Source organism: Lithobates pipiens, unplaced genomic scaffold (genome assembly GCF_037356315.1).
Source record: "Lithobates pipiens isolate NorthernLeopardFrog02 unplaced genomic scaffold, aLitPip1_a1.2 Scaffold_5, whole genome shotgun sequence".
NCBI lineage: Eukaryota > Metazoa > Chordata > Amphibia > Anura > Ranidae > Lithobates > Lithobates pipiens.
This window is the reverse complement of record NW_027507873.1, coordinates 1,427,532-1,433,027: the sequence shown is the minus strand read 5'-3', so window position 1 is coordinate 1,433,027 and position 5,496 is coordinate 1,427,532. Positions and strand designations below refer to the sequence as shown.

General features: G+C 51.7%; 1 pseudogene; it reads right to left on the bottom strand.

Annotated features, from left to right (window-relative positions):
- Positions 1 to 3,646: 3,646 nt before the first annotated feature.
- LOC143957025 (U2 spliceosomal RNA) lies at positions 3,647 to 3,732 on the bottom strand (annotated as a pseudogene).
- Between the last annotated feature and the right edge of the window lie 1,764 nt (positions 3,733 to 5,496).

Genomic DNA, 5,496 nt, shown 5'->3' with positions numbered 1-5,496 from the left:
ATATATTGCTCACACATGCTATGGGCATATGTGAAATGACACCCCAAAATAAATTCTGCTGCTTCTCCTGAGTACGGGGATACCACATATGTGGGACTTTTTGGGAGCCTAGCTGCGTACGGGGCCCCGAAAACCAAGCACCGCCTTCAGGCTTTCTAAGGGCGTAAATTTTTGATTTCACTTCTCACTACCTATTACAGTTTTGAAGGCCATAAAATGCCAAGATGGCACAAAACCCCCACAAATGACCCCATTTTAGAAAGTAGACACCCCAAGCTATTTGCTGAGAGGCATGTTGAGTCCATGGAATATTTTATATTTTGTCACAAGTTGTGGGAAAATTACAAACTTTTTTTTTTTTTTTTCACAAAGTTGTCACTAAATTATATATTGCTCACACATGCTATGGGCATATGTGAAATGACACCCCAAAATAAATTCTGCTGCTTCTCCTGAGTGCGGCGATACCACATATGTGGGACTTTTTGGGAGCCTAGCCGCGCACGGGGCCCCGAAAACCAAGCACCGCCTTTAGGCTTTCTAAGGGCGTAAATTTTTGATTTCGCTTCTCACTACCTATTACAGTTTTGAAGGCCATAAAATGCCAAGATGGCACAAAACCCCCACAAATGACCCCATTTTAGAAAGTAGACACCCCAAGCTATTTGCTGAGAGGCATGTTGAGTCCATGGAATATTTTATATTTTGCCACAAGTTGCGGGAAAATTACAAACTTTTTTATTTTATTTTATTTTTTCACAAAGTTGTCACTAAATGATATATTGCTCACGCATGCCATGGTTATATGTGAAATGACACCCCAAAATAAATTCTGCTGCTTCTCCTGAGTACGGGGATACCACATATGTGGGACTTTTTGGGAGCCTAGCCGCGTACGGGGCCCCGAAAACCAAGCACCGCCTTCAGGCTTTCTAAGGGCGTTACAGTTTTGAAGGCCATAAAATGCCAAGATGGCACAAACCCCCCCCAAATGACCCCATTTTGGAAAGTAGACACCCCTAAATTTAGGGGTACACTAGTGAGACTAGGTAATAAATGGCGGGTGCCCTGAAACTATAAAAAAATAACTAACCAACCAGCGTCACCTGTAACAGTTATATGGTGATCACTGGTGAAAGGGTTAACTAGGGGGCAATCAGGGGGCTTTATGCGGTAGTATATGGGGGTCCCTGGTGCTATAAAAAGCTGCGGCGAACCTAAATACCTACCTGCCTAACTAGCGTCACCTGTCACACTAATACAGCGATCAGAAAAACGATCGCTTATTAGGCTGGGTTCACACTGGAGCGATGCGGGAACGCCACGAATCCGCGGCGGGTTCCCGCATCGCATGCCTCCCGGCGGCAGTTCACACTGCCCTATGCGAACTGCTGGGAGTGTCAGTGAAATGTTAATGACACCCCCAGATCAGTTCGCATATCGCAGTGCGATCTGCAAACTCGGATCGCATGGTGTGAACACCCATGCGATCCGATTCTGCTGCGGACCAAAAAAAGGGTCCCGTGCGAGTTTGCGGCGGGTGCGGCGCGAATTCAGCCATACTATCTGTATGGCTGAACTCGAATCGCACAGAGATCGGATGTGATTTGCACTGCAGTGCGGTGCGAATCACATCCGTTCTCATAAACCGCTGCAATGTGAACCCAGCCTTAGTGACACTGGCGACGGGGGGTGATCACGGGGTTAAACCTTTATTGGGGGGGTTAGGGGGGTACCTTAGAACTAAAGGGGGCTAACCCTAACTGCCCTAACAGTTATTACAGTCACAAATGACACCCGCTGGGTGATCAGGGGGTTAAACCTTTATTAGGTAATAAATGGCGGGTGCCCTGAAACTATAAAAAAATAACTAACCAACCAGCGTCACCTGTAACAGTTATATGGTGATCACTGGTGAAAGGGTTAACTAGGGGGCAATCAGGGGGCTTTATGCGGTAGTATATGGGGGTCCCTGGCGCTATAAAAAGCTGCGGCGAACCTAAATACCTACCTGCCTAACTAGCGTCACCTGTCACACTAATACAGCGATCAGAAAAACGATCGCTTATTAGGCTGGGTTCACACTGGAGCGATGCGGGAACGCCACGAATCCGCGGCGGGTTCCCGCATCGCATGCCTCCCGGCGGCAGTTCACACTGCCCTATGCGAACTGCTGGGAGTGTCAGTGAAATGTTAATGACACCCCCAGATCAGTTCGCATATCGCAGTGCGATCTGCAAACTCGGATCGCATGGTGTGAACACCCATGCGATCCGATTCTGCTGCGGGCCAAAAAAAGGGTCTCGTGCGAATTTGCGGCGGGTGCGGCGGGTGCAGTGCGAATTCAGCCATACTATCTGTATGGCTGAACTCGAATCGCACAGAGATCGGATGTGATTTGCACTGCAGTGCGGTGCGAATCACATCCGTTATCATAAACCGCTGCAATGTGAACCCAGCCTTAGTGACACTGGCGACGGGGGGTGATCATGGGGTTAAACCTTTATTGGGGGGGTTAGGGGGGTACCCTAGAGCTAAAGGGGGCTAACCCTAACTGCCCTAACAGTTATTACAGTCACAAATGACAGGGGGTGCAGGAGATGATCAGTGCCACAGTCAGGGCAGCGCAGTCCTGTGCCAGTGTCCCAGTGTGCCAACCTGTGCTTGAGCCCCACCCTCTGCCCGGCTCAGGAGCACATGAAGGCCATGGAGGAGGGGAAAGGTCAGGCCAGGCTATGAAGGGGGTGCAGGAGATGATCAGTGCCACAGTCAGGGCAGCGCAGTCCTGTGCCAGTGTCCCAGTGTGCCAACCTGTGCTTGAGCCCCACCCTCTGCCCGGCCCTTACCCCCACCTATGCAGGGCTCCACTGCGGTGGTCCGGAGGTTCCAGTCCAGTGCTCATCCTCAGCCATGGTGCTGGCACTGCCTGCTGATTGACTTCTCCGTTGCTATCTCCCTCACTGACACCAGCACTGAGATAGAACATTGACACCAGCACCGCGATAGAGACTGAGCACTGACACCAGCACCGAGATAGAAAGCACTGACACCAGCACCGAGATAGAGAGCACTGACACCAGCACCGAGATAGAGAGCACTGACACCAGCACTGTGATTGAGAGCACTGACACCACACCAGCACCGTGATAAAGAGCACTGACACCAGCACCGAGATAGAGAGCACTGACACCAGCACCGAGATAGAGAGCAATGATACCAGCACCATGATAGAGAGCACTGGCACCAGAGCCGAGATAGAGAGCACTGACACCAGCACTGTGATAGAGAGCACTGACACCACACCAGCACCGTGATAGAGAGCACTGACACCAGCACCGAGATAGAGAGCACTGAAACCACACCAGCACCGTGATAGAGAGCACTGACACCAGCACCGTGATAGAGAGCACCGAGACCCGGTGTTCTCTCACGAAAAACTGTCCGGAGCTAGAGCTACCCCAATCTAGGCCAGAAGGCCAGGGACCCGGCCCTTTGGGGTCAGACCGCATGCAGCACCCATGCCCATCAGGAGCACCCTTCCAGACAGCTCGTGCTCGGCCCCGCTGATACCATCCTGGATGCCCAGACACTGGCCCTGCCGAACCGCCCTGCCAGGTCCAGTGACACCATTGGATTTGCATGTGTCCTCCCCACACTCGGGAGTAACACAGCGCCTCCTCTGGAAACTGATAAGAACAGATACTACACTTGATCTTAGCCAAAAGGCCGAGGCCGCTTCGGATACTACCTGATCTCTAGGGCGACTCTGCAGCAGAGGGATTTGTTGAAACTGGGGCTAGAGATGACTCGACAGGCGGGGATTACTTACCGTTGGGGGTTTCTCCTCTCTGTGATCTTCAGGAAGGCTCAGCGGTTCTTCACCCCCCGCACACCTGCAGAACTCCCTGTATTGTTCTCCTTTATGGAAACCCTATCGAGGTGCCTGACTGGCTTCAGCTTCTACGTTTTCCTGCTAATCCTGGCTTATTGTGGATGAGGAGAACCCGGTATCCCAGACCGCAGTGGAGTCAGCAGCGTTCTCGTATCGCCTCAGAGTTCTGGGGTGAGCTATGTACAGAGTCCCAGTATGATGGGAGGGGGTGGCAGTGGAAGGCAGTATGATGGGAGGGGTGGCAGTGGAAGGCAGTATGATGGGGTGGAGGGCAGTATGATGGGAGGGGGAGGCAGTGGAGGGCAGTATGATGGGAGGAGTGGCAGTGGAAGGCAGTATGATGGGGAGGTAGTGAAGGGCAGTATGATGGGAGGGGGTAGTTGAGGGCAGTATAATGGGAGGGTGATAGTGGAGGGCAGCATGAAGGGAGGGGTTTAGTGGAGGGCAGTATAATGGGAGGGTGGTAGTGGAGGGCAGTATGATGGTAAGGGATAGTGGAGGGCAGTATAATGGGAGGGGTAGTGGAGGGCAGTATAATGGGGGGGTAGTGGAGGGCAGTATGATGGGAGGGGGGTAGTGCAGAGCAGTATGGGGGGACTGTACAGCAGCATGACTTGAGGGGGGGTGTGTATGGGAGGGAGCAGAGTGACCATGAGCATCCTCGAGGAAGGGAACATTTCTCCTACTTTTCTTCCAGCCGCAGGAAAAATCATCAGGCAAGACCTGGAGTCAGGGCGGAGCTTAGGGGCGAGGAGGAGGACGTTAAATTACTGCTCTCCTCTTCGTCACAACGTCACTGGTTGCTAGAGCCAGGCAGCGTCAGAGGGTTAATAATAAAGCGCCGCGGGTCTCGCAGTACACCAGGCAGTGAGGGACATTATTAGCGGCATTCTTAGGGGGCATCGGATCGGCCCAGGGGGCAATTTCCGGACATTGTATTGTTTTAAAGCCTTCATTTTTAATTTTTTTTATCTATGAGCTCTGATACCTGTCGGCACTATGCTGACGGGTGCATTTGGATTTGTTTGAGGCCGCCGGCTGGCTCCTCTCTAGCGCATCGTTCTCATGGGGTTAATGTGATAATAATCTATGCAGCTTGGACCGTCAGATGTCAGTGGCAGACTCTATGCCTTTTTCTCTTAAGACCAGGATGAGGAAATGGGAGCCTTTGACTCCTTCCTCCGCCCCTCATATGTAGCCGGCGGAACGGGAACTATGCCCAGCCGGGGGGGGGGGGGAAGGTTACCCTTTGGTGCAAATCCCGCACATGAAGGCAAAGAGACACCTACAGGTGTCATGACAGGGACGTGACCCTCGGATGTGTGGAGGCAGTGATGTTATCCCTCTCACAAAGGACCATGAATAGTGGGGGTGTAAGGGCACACCACAGTCTTGGATGTCTGAAAGGGGGCAATATTTGTTGATGTTGCCAGGTCTGCGAACTCTTTGGGGGGAGCTCTTTGGTTCGAGAAATCTCTAAATTGGAAATGGCATGGATCCATAAGGTCAAGACTTATGTACCATTTGGATTAAATACTGATGTAGATGTGAACGTTTATTGATAATTCCTAGGCTTTATGTGAACTTGATCTGAGTCACGCATG